The sequence below is a fragment of the Oryctolagus cuniculus genome, chromosome X (genome assembly GCF_051225735.1).
Source record: "Oryctolagus cuniculus isolate XC-2025 breed Fujian yellow rabbit chromosome X, ASM5122573v1, whole genome shotgun sequence".
Taxonomy (NCBI): Eukaryota; Metazoa; Chordata; class Mammalia; order Lagomorpha; family Leporidae; genus Oryctolagus; species Oryctolagus cuniculus.
In genome coordinates this window covers 17,187,581-17,205,024 of record NC_142888.1, presented here as the reverse complement: position 1 = coordinate 17,205,024, position 17,444 = coordinate 17,187,581, and positions in this window count along the sequence as shown.

Below are 17,444 nucleotides of genomic sequence, written 5' to 3'. Positions count from 1 at the left end.
ATGATTATTATATTATATGATTCATATTTTAGAAACATGGTCTGGAAGCAGCATCCAAGAGGTCCAGAAATGAATCTAAATGGAGGCAAAGAGATCTGATCAATAGGAGGTGACTGGGGATCTTCCCGAAGCTCCAATTGCTCTGTAAGCGGGAGAAGAGCATCCAGAGATTCTCCCAGTCAACAATATGGCGGCACTGGGGTGACTGGGATTAAACAAAGATCATGTTCCACATTCCTTCCAAGTGGACACTACCACAACCCCCCTGAAGTAACAGGGGGAGCTCCACGACTATTTTCTCCTTTAGAGAAAAACAGATGAGGCTTGAGGCCAGGGATCTATAGAGAAATGCAGACGCAAATAAAAATGAAGCCTGTAATAATGACTATTTTTACCCAATTACACAGGCATTACTAAGTGTCACAAATCTCATGAGCTGGAAGGTGTGATTTTCTGAGCCGTCTGCTGTGTTGAGATGAGATGAATCGCTCAGTGTTGCTAACACTGTTGGATGTTGCTAATGTAATTACAGTTTCCCAGACTGGTCTTGAAAATTAAGGTACTTGTATTTTCTATTTTCCGTCCCCTTTTGGGAAGATAATAATACAAAAGTATAAACTCACTCGGTTTAACTTTACATCCAGTTTTCATGACATTTGGATTATGTTTTATATTGAATGAATTTTTTTTAATTTGTCTTTGAAAATGTCATTTGCACAGATAGATTGAATGGACTTAATTTGTTTAGTCTTCCAAAGAGATGCTTATAAGTGGGCCATGATAATTCTGTAAATATACCTTGTGAAGGGAGATGGTATTAACACCTAAAAGAATTATTCATAGTGAGTGAGGAACAGAAATGGATAAAAGAAGTTGGCTAACAAGTAGGACCAAGATACTATAATGCAGATGGATATAAGGTATTCATATCATCTGTCCCATTAAAACACTGTTAATTTGGAGAATTTCTTTATATCATTAGAGCTTTATTGTTGCTGTTGCAGTTCTTACCTTACATATATACAGGAGTGGCCCAATATAACTAATGAAAATTTCATTTCCATATTTCTTTGAGCATCACAGATAGTTGAACTTATGTAAATTACTGCTTCAGAGAATTACAAAATATCATTATAGGATTGAAAATGTTGCCCATTGCTTGGCCTTTACCACTGCATCCACATTTGGTCTACTCATGAGAACAAAACTTCTTAATTCATCATTATTGTGTGTGTTGCAACTGTTAAGAACTAGACACTAACTAAGTTTTTAAAAACTTTCTAGAGCAACTGTAAATGACTGAAGAAGCAGGACAGTCACTGTGGTGCCGTGGGTTAACCCTCCGCCTGCAGTGCCGGCATCCCATATGGGCACCGGTTTTAGTCCCGGCTGCTCCACTTCTGATCCAGCTTTCTGCTATGGCCTGGGAAAGCAGTAGAAGATGGCCCAAGTCCTTGGGCCCCTGCACCCACGTGGGAGACCCGGAAGAGGCTCCTGACTCCAGATTGGCACAGCTCCGGCCATTGCGGCCATCTGGGGAGTGAACCATCAGATGGAAGACCTCTCTCTCTCTCTACCTCTATCTCTCTGTAGCTCTATCTTTCAAATCAATAAATAAATCATTTAAAAAGTGGAAAAGTAACTATTTCAGTGGCATTTTAAACATGAAAAATTTATGAATCATCTGCGAAGCCATAAGTATATACAATGTATTCGATATTTACAAAGTGTTCTCATATAGAGTATCTCATGGAAATCTGTCATTTACATTAGAGTTAGGCCATAGCATAGCCAAAATATGGAAATTAAGGAAAAATGGTAATTAACCGTATGACTTAGCCAGGGGAACTCCCCCCCCCCAACGCCCAAGATCACTTCAAGATACCAATGCACCATACAATGGCTCTGGGAAACCAGGGCAAGAAGAAATTTAGGATAAGACCTTGCTCATATTTTTCTTTTGTGGAAAAAAATAACCAACTCACCTAAGCAGTGTTTCCTCATTGTGTACTCCCCAGGGAAATGAAGGAGTATAAAGTCAGGGGTTAGACAGCCAAGGTTCAGATCACTTGCTGGCTGGATGACCTAGGAGAAATTAATAAATCTCTCTATGCGTCATTATCCTTTTATGTAAAATGAGAATGCTAGTGGTTGTACCTCACAGGGCTATTATGTATATAGAACACTTTGGATGAAGTGCACAGAGCAAAATGCAATGAAAGTTAAAAAATGGTAAGGAAGAACATGACATCCGGTATTCTATCTCTTGCATAAACATGACATTTTGAATACTGTCAAAGAGTTCCATAGTTCCAATTATATTGAAAAGACATCTCTGCTTTCTAACAAAAAGAAATTATTGATCATTTAACTCAAAACCCTCAACAATCCTACCAACAATAAGTTAGTCTGTAGAAGTTCTTGACATACATATCAAAACTTGTTGATTCCCACTGGAGAATTCATGGACTGTGATGCAGCTCTCTAAAACCAGCCACAGCACCCACGTCCCCAAGGCAAGTGAACCTCCTAGGTGACATCATACTGTCTGGATCTCTATGCTGGAAACAAGTCCAGAGAACTAGGACCAGTTCTGGATGCTCAGGTTCATAGAGGTCATTGGCAAATAGAGCAGTCTGGAGTGTTTGAGAACATGGAAGCGACATTATATGAAAAATGGTTAAAAGGGCAAGAATTTTAGCTTCAGGAAGTGATATAATCTAGGAGCTATTCAGCAACATCAAAGAACTGCCACAGGTAAGAATTGAGGGGCCAGTGCTGTGGTGTAGCGGGTAAAGCCACCGCCTGCAGTGCTGGCATCCCATATGGGTGCCGGTTCGAGTCCCAGCTGCTCCACTTCTGATCCAGCTCTCTGCTAGGGCCTGGGAAAGCAGTAGAAGATGGCCTAAGTCCTTGGGCCCCTGCACCTGCGTGGGAGACCTGGAAGAAGCTCCTGGCGTCTGGCTCCTGGTTTTGGATTGGCACAGCTATGGCCGTTGCACCTAATTGGGGGGTGAACCAGTGGATGGAAGACTCCCCCTTCCTCCTCCCTCTCCCTTCTCCCCCTCCCCTTCTCCTTCTTCTCTCTCTCTCTCTCCCCTCTCTCTGTGTAACTCTGACCTCCAAATAAATCTTCTTAAAAAAATTTGAATTTTTTCAAGAAGTTACTGGAATTACTAGGTGAATGTCATGTGTAATTTTACTCAAAGAAATGGGTGAATCTTTGAAATAGCAAATATCCATTACTGAAAAATCTTTATGCAAAATCTGTTCAACCTACTTAAGTGAATGATACAGATAAGATTCCATCTTTGTATGGGAAAGCTGAGTAATAATTTCTTGTCCTGGAGGTCAAGATCTTTGAACATTTGATTTTAATTCTCATTTACTTTCACTATTTCAGGGCAAGTTTTCACATGCCCTCCTCCCCACCCCTTGCTGACAACTTCCTCTGCCACAAGGCATAGCGTCTTGGGATATGTTCTACAGCTGAGAGAAGGCAGACCTGGTCTGCATTCTCTGAGCCAACTCTCACAAGATATATTTGTAGCTAATTAGAATCTATCTGGAAATTTCATATCCTTTTAATCTTCGATGCTTAACATTCTTCATCATGTGATGTTGGCCTTGTGTTTTCTGGGAAAGAGGTGCCATTTTGTGGGCTAATAGTTCCACGAAGACAAAATCCCTCAAAGAAGGAGGCATTTACAGTCTGTTTATGGACTTGATCTCCTTTGCTCCCTTAGCAGAATGGTAAAATCACTCCGTCCATGTTGATGTTCTGATGGTTCAGTGACAGTGACAGAGGACAGGCTTGAGCACAGACTTCCTGACTCACGCCCGCCGCTCCTTCCATTTTACCCTCACTCACCGCTTCAAACTGTTCAGTCTACGTGCGTCGGAAGACCAAAAGCAGGGGTGACGAGCCTTGCCAATGAAATCCCAGACCAAAGGATACCATAACCAAGTGAATTCTCTGCCCAAAGGAAGCCTCAAAAAGAAACACAGTGCTGGGAATTCGATGACAGAAAACTGTAGAGAGATTTTTAAAAATAAAACACATAGGGTTAATTCAGTAAATAAAATCTGTTTAACCAAAAGGGTCAAGGTTTAGAAATAATACACTGGAGTTGAAAACAAGAAATGTGTAGGAACTGGGAGATGAAGAGGGATGAGTGAAGTAGGCAAAGATGCAGATGGCTTTTTCTCCTTTCTTCCGCTGTCGTGGTGAGTGTACCTGACTCTCCCTTGCCATGTCTTCTCACAAGACCTCCAGAATCAGGAGATTCCTGACCACAAAACAAAAACAAAACCTCCCACTCCCCAAGGATTCAGGTGAGAACTGGTAATAAAAGCAAGCGTAACTCCGAGAGGAGGAGCTGGAGAAGAACCAAGCTGGGTCTATGAGGAATCGCACTTGAATGACAGCACACAGATTTCTGCTGTCTCAATGTCACTGTCTTTCTCACCTCATCAAGCTGAAGATGTCACCATGATCTGGACAGCTGGACATGTTTGATTAGGGCTGTGACTAGTGGGTTGGTACAGTAACAAATACGTGAGACCTTTGAGGGGAGAAAAATAAAGATGAGGTTGACCTGAGGGGAGAGTGGGCATGAAGAACAATAGTAAAATAGCTGGAAGGGGAGCACCAGCTGGGACAACAGGGGGCTAACGACGGGCATCAAGAAGGAAATGCACAAGAACACTTCTAACTGGGAGAGGACTAGGCAAGAAAAATAGATGATAGACACAAAAAGGCAGGCATGGGAACTGGACCCTGAATTAAGAACAAAGGATTTGGATGTGTTTTTGCTTGTTTTGTCCATTATTTTCTACAGGGGTAAACTTCTATTTTCCTTTGCTTGGGTTGATTTTTTTCCCACTTCACCTCCCTCTGAGCTCTCCAAAAGAGAGATGCAGAGGGTGTGAAGGGGATGGAAAGTCAAGCTGCGTATTTTTAATGTGTTTCCAAATGCCATGACGAAAACCACCGCAGCCCACTTGGTATGTAACATATTTTAAAACTGCTAAACCATGATAGTCATGATGACAGCCATAGCTGGCATCAGTGAGGGGAGGGAGGACCAGGAGCGAGATTTGAAACAACTTAAATATTGGCACTTTGCTGTGCACATCTTTGATTTGCAATAGTATGATGAGCCTATATTTCAAATTATATTGTGGTTTTTGATATTGATATATTGAAAAAGAACTTTTAGACCCTTAGATAAAAAATCACCCTGTAACTAAAGTACAATATTATCATATATATTAGAATGGGCAGAACAGCTCTTTTGAACCTGTCTCAGCATATCATCCAAACACACACAAGGCTGCCACAGAGGTGCACTGGAGCCTTGAATCAGGCAACTCGATCTGCCCTTAGTCACTCCATAAAATACTTGTTCTAGAAGCAGCTTCTCCCTAGGGAGCAATGTCCTCAAAGGAGGTCCAGAACAAAGTTACTTTACTTAGACATTTACATCAGGAATCTTATCCACAGAGAAAGGGTGAATGTAGATACAGAATAGATAGAGGAAAGTGAAGGGAGCCAAAAGGACTATATAAGAAGCTGTTATGTAATTTAAATTCTTGCCAAAGTGTCTAATGTCTCCGTTTTCTTATCAGTTAAATGGGGGTAAGAATAGTTACTTATCTCTTAGGGTGGGGTTACGAATTGAATGACATAACAACATACAAAAAAAATTTAATGCAATGCCTAGCATGTGCTCACTAAATGCTAGTTATGACCATTTACTGCATTGCCATTTATCTATTTTTGTTTTGACCTTCATGCTTCCTCCACTCAATACACGTTTGTTGACTACCTACTAGATACCAGGCACTCTGATCACTCTGATGGGTTCTTTTTTTTTTTTTTAATTTTTTGACAGGCAGAGCGGACAGTGAGAGAGAGAGAGACAGAGAGGAAGGTCTTCCTTTGCCGTTGGTTCACCCTCCAATGGCCGCCGCTGCCGGCGCGCTGCGGCCGGCGCACCAGGCTGATCCGATGGCAGGAGCCAGGAGCCAGGTGCTTTTCCTGGTCTCCCATGGGGTGCAGGGCCCAAGCACCTGGGCCATCCTCCACTGCACTCCCTGGCCACAGCAGAGAGCTGGCCTGGAAGAGGGGCAACCGGGACAGAATCTGGCACCCTGACCGGGACTAGAACCCTGTGTGCCGGCGCCGCTAGGCGGAGGATTAGCCTAGTGAGCCGCGGCGCCGGCCTCTGATGGGTTCTAAATGAGGATATGGACTAACATAAGTCAGAAGTTGTGAAGAGGATGAGTAAAGAAGTAGAGATGGTAGCAGAGATATATAATATGAAAATTAACTATGAAATTAACTTGGAAAATGCATCTGTGATGAAAGCGAGGAAAGAGAAGTCCAGCTCGGCAGGAGGGAGGTCAGCGGGAGAGCTGGTCCAATCCAGAGCTCCCTTTAGGAAGCACATGTGGCACGGACTTCTGAAGGATGAGCAGAAATTAGCCAGCTGGGGTGGGGTATTTTCCCATGGAGAGAGGAAACAATATAGGGAGGGCTGGGAGGCATGACTTACACAAAGTATCTAATTAATAGAGTGTTTGCTACTTTCTCTACTCACCGCCTTATTTTAACTTAAACTGACTTAGCTGGTAAAGGAGGAAGCAAGAAGACCAGAGATCTCAGGCATTTACCTCTTTCTGGAAACAAGAGCTAGAGAAAAAGAGACTGAAATCTTTGTTTGCCCATGCTAAATCCATACTTCCACCTGGGAAAGAGGTGCCGGAAGTCCATTCTAGAACCACAATCTGCGTCCATTCTGGGGGCTAAAACACACATTATGATTCATCATTCCGTTTTACATACAGCTCTGTATCCCATCTAGAAGTTCAGGTAAGAATTATATACATGGAAGTGTTACACTGACTATCGGAATGTCGCTCATGCAGAAGAGAACCAAAATAATAAATGGGGGTATTCTCTTAGCTTGCCTTGTGCTGTTAGAGTTAATGCGGCTAGGATGTTTATATTATAGACTTCGTCTTTAAGCCTCTAAGATTTGGCCATAAAACCTCTTCCCAGCTGAAATGTGGCATATAAATAAGGCCTCTGCTTAAGGGCTGAATTGCTCTGTTGCTCCTTTAAGCTGTCCTTCAGTTAGAGGCAGCTCTGGGTGACTCCACCGCCCACTTTAACTATTTGTGCATAGCAAAGTTGCTACACTAGTCACCTTAGCATTGCCACCCAGAACTTCAATGCAGACAGCCAGTTCCACATCTGTGTAATGCAGAGAAGCGTAAATGATGATCAGGGAATAATGTCAACACTAAATGTCTTTTAAAACTTTCCTCCGCTTCTGGAGGATATTAGAGCTCCGGGAGAGAGCACAGCGTACAGCCAGCCCAAGAAGGAAGAAACACAAGCGAGTAGTTGCCAGAAGAAAATGCCAGCATCCGTCATCCGTCTCTTCCAAATCTAGTTGTTATCTGGTGAATTCAGTATGAAAACCGTTATTCCCAAGACTTTTTCTTTTTCCATCCTTTTACTTACTTATTCAATTGCCTGTTGATACTCTAATACTGATACTGCAATTATGTTGTTACATTTCTTTTAATTTTTAAATGATCGTAGATCCATAAGAAGCTACAAAAATGTGCAGGCCAATGTACTCATCACCCAGTGGTGACATCTTCCATAACTGGAATGCACTATCAACTAGCATAATACCATTTACTACAGCTCTTATTCCAATTGCACCAGTTTTTTTCACTCAATTTTTGTATGTCTTCATGTAATTCTATGGCATTTTAATCCATGCATGGATTTGTGAAAGGACCACCACAATCAAGATACAGACCTGTTCTATTACCACAAAGGAACTCCTTCCTGCTGCCCTGTGTAGTCGTGCCTCCTTCCCTTCCCTTCCTCCCTCCCTCCCACCAGCTCCTGATAGCACCTTAATTGCTCTCCCGCCTCTAAAATGTTATCATTTGAAAAGTGTCATGGGGCAGGTGGTTTGCACAGGGGGTTAAACCACTGCTTGGGATGTCTGCATTGAGTCTTGCCTCCACTTTCCAATCTAGCTTCCTGCTTTATGCTTCTGGGAGGCAGATGATGATCCAAGTACTTAGATTCTTGCCACCCACATGGGTGATCCAAATGGAGTTCCTGGATCCTGACTTTGGCCTGACCCAGTCCTGGCTGTTGCAGACAATCAAAAGATAAAAGATTTCCATCTCTCTCTCCCATGGCTCTTCCTTTCAAATAAATGAATCTTTTGGAAAAAAATTTAATAATATTATATAAATGGAATCATACAATATGTAACTTTTTAAGATTGGCTTATTTTCATCTAATATAATGACCTTAAAAATCTATCCAGGGACCGGCACCGTGGTGTAGCAGGTAAGGCCTCTGCCTGCAGTGCCGGCATCCCATGTGGGTGCCTGTTCAAGGCCCGGCCGCTCCACTTCCAATCCAGCTTTCTGCTATGGCTTGGGAAAGCAGTAGAAGATGGCCCAAGTCTTTAGGCCCCTGCACCTACGTGGGAGACCTGGAAGAAGCTCCTGGCTCCTGGCTTCAGATCAGCCCAGCTCCGGCTGTTGCAGCCATCTGAGGAGTGAACCAGCGGATGGAAGACTCTCTCTGCCTCTCCTCTGTGTAACTCTGCCTTTCAAATAAATAAATAAATAAATAAATCTTTTAAAAAATCTATCCAAGTTGTTTTGCACATCGTCTTTTTTTTTTTTAATTGTTGAGTGGTATTCTTTGATATGGATGATGCACAATTTATTCAACCACTCACTTGATGAACACATTTGTGTTGTTTCCAGTTTGGGACTACCACATATAAAGCTACTGTCAATGTTCATGTATAGGTTTTTGTGTGAACATTGTTTTCATTTCTCTAAGGTAAATGCCCAGATGTATAATAATAGCTCAGTTATATGGTAAGTGTATGCTTAATTGTTTTCTACACTTGATCTTAGCCACAGGCCGAGAATCAATGCTTAATTGTTTTCTAAGAAATTGCCATACTGCTTTCCAGAGTGGCTGTAACATTTTACATTCTTACCAGCAATGTCTGAAAGATCAAACATCTCTGCATTCTTACCAGCAAGTATTAATATCTGATATTGTCTGTAATTGTTATGTTGGCCTTTCTAATGTAGTGGTATTTCCTTGTGGTTTTAATTTTGCATTTCCCTGAAGGGTAGTGATTTTAAACAACTTTATATGTGTTTGATATCTATATGTATTCTTTGGTGAAATTTCTGTTTAAGTCTTTTATCTATTTTCTAACTGAATTGTTTTCTTACTAATGAATTTAGAGAGTTCTATGTACATGCTGAATATGAAACTCTTGTTGGATATATGTGATTGCAAATATCCTCTCCCTGTGGGTGACTTCTTCTTGTAGCCTCTTAACAGGATGTTTTGCAAAACATCATCTAAGTTCATCTGTGTCTCAGCTCCATGAGATCCACATGGTCAGCTGCATTTTTACCAAAGAACTGATTGAATCTTAGCCGGGTCAGTCATTTGCCAGACTCATGTACCAACTATGTAGTTAAGTCTGATTTCAAATTTAGATCTATCTAGCTATCAAGTACACCGTGTGAAGGAATTAGGAAAAGATTTAGGAATATTGGCAGAGATAGGGTTTCCTTGGGGAGGGATGAAGGAGGCGGGAAGGGTTTTGAGGCAATGGTTAGACTTAACCCATTCAGCAGAAGTGTGCACAGAAGGGGCAGCTCAGGGTCAGGCGTTGTGCCACAGCATGTTAAGCCACTGCTTAGAGCATGCACATCCCCTATCAGAGCGCCTTGGATCAAGTCCCACCTCTGCTTCCCATCTGACTTCCTACTAATGGGCGCCCCTGGGAGACAGCAGATGATGGTTTAAGTATTTGGATCCCTGCCACCCATGTGGGGTACCTGGATCAAGTTCTGGACTCTGGCTTTGGCATGGCCCAGCCCCTGCTGTTGTGAGCATTTGGGAAGTGAACCAGAGGAGAGAAGAATTCTCATATTCTCTCTCTCTCTCTCTTCCTTTCAAATACAGAAACTTTTCAAAAAAGGAGATACTCATAATAAGGAAGAGTTAATTAAGGGCAACTAAGCACTCAACTTGGATACAAATCACCAAAGAAGTGCCAATTTTGACGCAGCATTTTAGCGCATTGGGAATGAACACGCCCTCTCTACCTGCACAGATGCTGTCTCCCAAAAGATATGAGAGAAGGGTCTTTTGGCCAGCTCGAATGAAGAGAACGGATGCTCTCTCCTCCACCCTGAACCTGGCCTGAGCTAACTACACTCAAAGAACTCCCCGTGGAATCAAAGAGGCTTCTGGGCATTTTTTGCATAATTTTGCCAAGAAGCTGAAAGAGGAACTAGTAAGTGGGGGGACAGAGGAGGTGCAGACGAAGCAGGCCTGGGCAACCCAGATATGGCACTGTTGCCACACAACAGAATCTACAAGTGACTTGGTTCTGAACCAACAGACTGTAAAATTTGTGCCAATTTTATAGAGGTGGGGAGAAAGCCTGTACAGTATTGACTGAGGGTTCTGAAATTAGCTGACTTATGCTGATCCTAAATGATTAGAGTAGGAGCCTACCTTTCAATTTAAGGTGGTCTTGATATAACAGTAATTTGCAAGATGTAGTCCAGGAGTCGGCATCAATACTGCATGGGAACTTTGCAGAAAAGGGAATTCCCAGCCCCCACCCCAGGGCTACGGACTGAGACAGGCTGCAGTTTAAGGTCTTCCAGGCAATTCCAATGAAGGCTGAAACTTGAAATCCCTGTGTTTTATAACTGGAGTTTGTAATTTGCATCAATTAAAGCTAGCTTGGGTTTAACATATAAAATGTAAAACTCAAAATATTAGTGGCAAAACACCTTAGGTGTATTCTGTGAATATATTTACTAACAAATGTCCATTTATGATGTGAAATTTCAACAGCAATTTTTTTTCTTCCAGTGTTTTCTCAAGATTTATTTTTATTTATTTGAAAGGCAGAGTTAGAGGCAGAGAGAGAGAGAGAGAGAGAGAGAAAGAGAGAGAGAGAGGTGTCTTCCATCTGCTGGTTCACTCCCCAAATGGCCGCAACAGCAGGATCTGCACCGATCTGAAGCCAGGAGCTCCTTCTTGGTCTCCCACATGGGTGCAGGGGCCCAAGGACTTGGGCCATCATCTACTGCTTTCCCAGACCATAGCAGAGAGCTGGATCAGAGTGGAGCAGACGGGACCAGAAACGGTGCCCATATGGGAGGCCGGCACTGCAGGCGGTGGCCACAGCGCCGGCCCCCCTCCCAACATTTTTTCAAAATTATTTACTTATTTATTTGAAAGGAAAAAGACAGAATGAAAAAGAGAGAGAGAGAGAGAGAGAGAGAACGAAAGTGAGAGAGCTACCATTTTTTGTTTCACTCCCCAAACTCCTGCAGTGGGCTGGCTGGAGTCGAAGCCAGGAGCCAGGAACTCAGTCCAGGTCCCCATAGTGGGTGGCAGGGAGTCAAGTACTTGAGATGTCGCTGCTGCCTCCCAGGATCTGCATTAGCAACAGGGAGCAGAGCTGGGGCTCGAACCCACGCGCTGTGACGTGTGACAAGCACTTTCAGCCACTAGAGCAAACACCAGCCCCCTAGCATGCTCCTTTGCACAGAAGTCTGAAGGGAGGGCGGGGCTGCCTCAAAGTCATCCCGAAGCTAAGCTCCATCTTCCTGTGTTGCCATCAAGGTTGCTTTGCTGTGCAGGATGACTTAAGCTCTAGCTCTCCCATCTCACAGTCCAGGAAGAAGGAACAAAGGGAAAAGACAAAAGGGGCTCCTCCCGAGTGAGTCACTGACTTTAAGCATCCCTCCCAGAACCCCCACACATTGCTCTTCCTTTCTGTTTCATTGTCCAGAACTTACTCACTTTGGGAGATGTGACTTTTAATTGTATTTTGAGAAGCCCTGGAACACCACAAGGATTCTATTACTCACAACCTCTGCTACAACCATACATACAGCTGAGAAAATCCTAGAACTGTGGGAAACATCTTGGAATCAGCCAAATCTTTACATTTCTACACTAATATTCTATCTTAAGCAGTAATTACTTTGACTTTTTGGTATGCAGTCTCTGGTCATAAATTGTAAATATTCAGATATTCAAATGCGTGTGGAACACAAGAGTGGTTGTTTGTGTCTTGTCTTAGACCATTCATTTATCTCCGGTAAGATGCCAGCCCATAGTTCTCAAAAAGTTTCAGGGTAAACATCTTGTATTTGCTCATTAGAGGAGCAAGTGGTCGGCACTACCCAAACAGGAGTCCGTTCAAATGAACCATTCTTAACCATTTTTGCCAAAGAAAATTCCAAGCCTCACTTGGAAAAAAACTTCAACCAACTTGGCTTTGTAGGTTGGCAGCCCCAGGTTCTGCAAGGATCACAGCCCCTTAGTTGTGCTTTCTCCAAAATGCAGGTGGCAAATGCAGGAGGCCCAACGAAAACAGGTGAAGTGCAGCAAAGAGTATCATTGTAGCTTAAGTTTCAGGACCTCAAACTTCAGGTGTACAAGCCTTGCTTGGGAGAAATGGTTAAAGATGAAAATTCCCATCCTAAACTGAAAGATTCTACTGCAACAGAACAGGAATAGGGCCAAGAATTTGCTTTTTTTTTTTTTTTCAAGCATCCCATTGATTCAGATCGACTTTTGAGAAACTTGAAGTATCCAAGATGTACTCAAATGCACATGATACTGCAGCAGGCAACATACGGAAAAAGTTCATTCAAAAGGCAAGGCGCGCCTCTTCCCCAACATGCAGCCAGGTTAAAACAGCTGGTTCATTGACAAGCAAGATCAGTTCAGCTGTTGGACAAGATTGCTTGGGAACTTTGGTTAAAGCCAGCAAGTTGGGGAACTTCTCCACATTGCCCACTGTGAAGGAAGGACAGCTGAATAACAACAGTGATGATGATGACAGTGACAACGCTAGCAATCTGATCAACCAGCAAGGGATGCCCCAAACCTCCCCAGGAACCTTTTGTTAACCTGAACCCTACTGCTTTCAGGTCTTCCTGAAAGCACTGCATCCCAGGAACCCTGCCACTAAAGGAGAAAGAGCGGAGAGGTGAGGTCTGCATAACCACATGGAAGAACAGGGAGGAGAGGGAAAGAAAAGGTGTCCGACACAGAGCTCCTGACTCTTGCAAGAAAGAACCCAGACCGCACAAGCACGCATGCGCATGTGCATCAAACCCTATTTTTCGGCTACCGCCTATCCAGATTGACTGCTGGGAAGCCCTGCATTGCTGACATGAGTCAGAAAAGTATATGCTCTTGTCTGGCCAAGACGAGGAGTTAGGCTTTGTATTACACCAGCTTCCAACTACTATTTCACTGCAGCAAAACTGACAGATGAGGGAAAAACATCCCACCCTGCAGACAACCTCTGGTGGGGCTTAGCGCAGGAGATGTGCTCCATCTGCTGGTAGAGATGGCCACAGATAGGGATGCAAGTGTTTGCATGAAGCGCAAGGCACACAGTTTAAACGCGATTCTACTTGTTTGGATAAAAAGGGTGATTTTTCTCTTTTAAAAACAAGAAGGAAGGAACAAAGAATTAAAGTGATGAAATCTACAAAGACCAAAGCTATGAAGGAAAAAGGAAAACAGACTGCACAGAGACACAATGTGGGAAACACATACAAAATAGGGGGGGGAAGTCCCAAAATAGCAAAACTGCAGGAAACAAACTATTTGCTCATCATTTGCACTCGGAAGCTTCAAAAAAAAAAAAAAAAAAAAAAAAAAAACAGAAAAAGACTCCACAGGATCTAGAAAGAATAGCCTACAAGCTAAGTTTTAGATACTTCAGTTATATTTTTACCAGGAACTATTTTGTAGGGAATTCTGTCCATTTGGCCACAATCCACTTGAGTAAGACCAAGTCCTAATATAGAATCATTATTCATTTTGTTATTGTCTAGGCATGTACAGGCAATAGTGCTGACACTGCAAGTTCACAGCAGTTTGGAAAAGACCGGGGGACTGAGGCATGAGCAGCCCTTCTGTGCCTCTTGCACACGTAGCTGGTCTCTAATGACAACAGCTGCTGCCTACCAGGCCTGCCAATGTTTTACGATTCTTAAGCTTCTAAAGAATCTGATACCTTTCTTTCCTCCTCAAACACAACTCCGGGCTTGCTGTGGTCCTGATGAATATTTGATCATCATTTCTCACTTATGGGCATTCACAGTGAAATCTGCAATGCAGTCTTGAGACAATTTTTCCACTTGTCATAGATTTGCCTTCCTCAACTCATCCCACAGCTTCTCAAGATGAAGAGAGAAGAACAAAGTCTACGGCCATACCACCCTGAACGCACCCGATCTCATCTGATCTTGTCAGCTAAGCAGGGCCAGGCCTGGTTAGTACTTGGATGGGAGAGAGAACAAGAACACTTCGTGAGCATCTACTAGGCACGGGGCTCTGTGCTTCATAAGCTCTGCATTTAATCCTCACAGCAGCCTTGAGGCATGGGTTTGGGAAGGGATTCTTTGACCCCAATTTCGCAGATGTCAAGACAAAGGCTCAGAGAAGTAATTACTGCAATGCTGTTTTGTTTTTCCTCATGGATCTGGAAAGCTGACCAAAGGAATTGTCATGCGTGGACTTTCTACAACAGCATGAAACTGTCCCACGCTGGGAACACCCCGAGCGTCCTAAGATCAGCCAATGTTTCTCCATGTGTGGAACTCAGGTCACCTGCCTTGGGATCTTGGGGTTACCTGGTGAAGGCGAAGATCCCCAATCCTCAGCAGACTCACCAGATCAGAACCTCCAGGGAAGCCCTGGAGCCTGCATTTTTAACAAGCACCAGGAGATGATTCTGATTCTCATCAAATCAGGGAACCACATGATACAAGAAGCAAAAATAAACAAACAGGTAACTTAGATACCAGAGGCATAGTTTGAGTTACCAGTTTAACAGAGGGTTTCTCTATTTTTACAATTCAGGCTGCTGTGGTGTAGGGCAAGGTTGCTATTGCTAGTTACCTGGTTAAGTTACTCAGATTCTCTGAGCCAGTTTACTCATCTGTGGAATGAGAATCATGGTTTCCGCCTCAAATGGCTACAGTGAAGATTAATGCATATAAAAACATTTTGCATATTCGAATTGGCTCTGTGGTCAATTGTCAAAACAGCTGCAAATCCTCCTCGCATCCCTACATCCGAGCCTTGCCATGTTGATGCTGCACGTCTTCCTATCAAGATGTGGAGTACCTTTTCCTCTATCCCTTGAACCCCAGCCATGTGATTTGCCTTGGGCGACAGTACCACAGCCAACAGACCCCAACAGAGGCCTGAAAACCCTTGAATATTGGGTTTTGTCCTGTTGTTGTGCCTGGGATCTTGAGGCCACTGTGTGACCGAGTCTCAGCTAGCTCTGAGGAGAGAACGGGCTACGGGAAGAACCATGTCATCCAGCTACCAGCCCATTGCCCATCATATAGTTTAGGAGATTTTGACTCAGGGTCCTAGAAAAAAATCAGTAGAGCCAGCCCAGATGAAGAGAACTACCCAGACAGCCTGCCAAATGGTACGGTAAAGAAATGATTCTTATTTAAAGCTACCAAGCTCTGGTAAAATTTGCTACATAACAAAAGCTAACCCATACAGGCTCTGTGCATATGCTACTGTTTCCGGGGTGTATTGTTTTGAACATGGATTCTGCAGTTTTCATAGATGCTACCCAGAAGTGCATGTAATAGAGAAGCAGACATTCAGGTGCAAATTTGAAGTCAAACTTCTTCCTCACATGGCCATAATGCCCACTAGAAGTTGTTTTACCCTCCCCCCCGACCAAAGCAGCTCGTGGAAGTAGCAAGGGGCTGAGATGAAAGACCCTCTCCCTATCTTCCTACCCCATTGTTTCCAGAAAGGCAGTTCAGCAGCCTTGTGCAGGATGACACAGAAGCTAAATCTTCTCCAAGCTGATTGTCAATAATAATCTCCTGACTCTACAAAAGCGTGCATAATCTGCTGCCTACCTTCCCATGTGCACACTTCCCATGTCCCGCTGCTGGCACTAAGATAAATGGCTTCATCAAAGGCAGCCACGGAGGCTTGCAACCTGTTGAGGCAGAAAAGCTTCCTGGGAGATCAGAAACATCCTAATGCCCAGATCAAGCATCCTCGCTGACAGGTGAAGCGTCACTGTGCGGAATACTTTCAATAAACCTGTAATGGTGGACAGGGCGGGATGGTACTACCCAGCCTCACCCCAGGAGTCTTTATACTAGGACTAAGTTCCTTCCATAGGCATTTTCAAAGTGCATTGTTCCTCCTGCTGAACTTGTTTGGTGAGAGAAACAGTATCTGGGGGGCCTCATTCAGTGAAACAAAAGTGAAGTGCTTTCTATCAAATCCATATTCTGCAACCTGAAAAGTAAGTACAGAATCAAGAGTTTTCCAACCTCCCCTTCCTTACAGAAGAGATTTAGAAATTGTGCAATGAATGAATGCAGCCATTTTACCATTCATGTGACATGCAGCACATTACAACTCGTGCTGGGAGTAAGTGGCTATTTGCATGGCTGATGCACCCTATTCCAGCCACATGCTCATTCTGCATCCCCCACATACTTTATTAGGTGGTTATGGAGGCCCGTGTCGTTTGAAGATAACCACAAAACTCATTTTCTTAAATCTCTCTCTAAACTGCCTTGACTCGGGATGCTGTCTCAGAATGCCAGTGAGTAACCCACAATAAACTGCGGGAATGTTCTGCTTATTATACACAGGCTTGAACATATTCATTTGCACTGAAGGTTCTCAAATGTCTTTTGCAAAGTCCAACAGATTTTCTGGATGCAATTTGGAATTTCAAGCTTAATTCAAGATATCAAAATTAGTCCACCTAAATTATCACCATTCACTCAATCAATATGAGTTCTAGAACCAGGATCTTACTGAAACTTTTCTCATACCAGATCACCTGTCACAGAACCATAGTTAGTTAACAGTAAGCTTTTATTTGACAAATAGATAATAAAAACCACCTGAAGTTGTGATGGAACTATTTAGGGGCTGATACAGCTCTGTGGTTGGAAGTAGCCCAGAGATCAAGTGATGACGCCCCACGAGAAGGAAATGAATAAAGCAATGACCCCATGAACACAACCAGAGAAGAGAGAAGCTAACAGGTGATGACTGAAGGCACAAGCATGGATGAGCTCTCCACCAGAAATGCTTAGAGTGGCAGAAGATTGCTAAGGACAGCACCTCCAAGGAGCATCAGTATTAAAAGCACAAACTGAGGGCCAGCGCTGTGGCACAGCGGGTTGAGGCCCTGGCCTGCAGTGCTGGCATCCCCTATGGGCACTGGTTCAAGTCCCGGCTGTTCCACTTCCCATCCACCTCTCTGCTAATGTACCTGGGAAGACAGCATAAGATGGCCCAA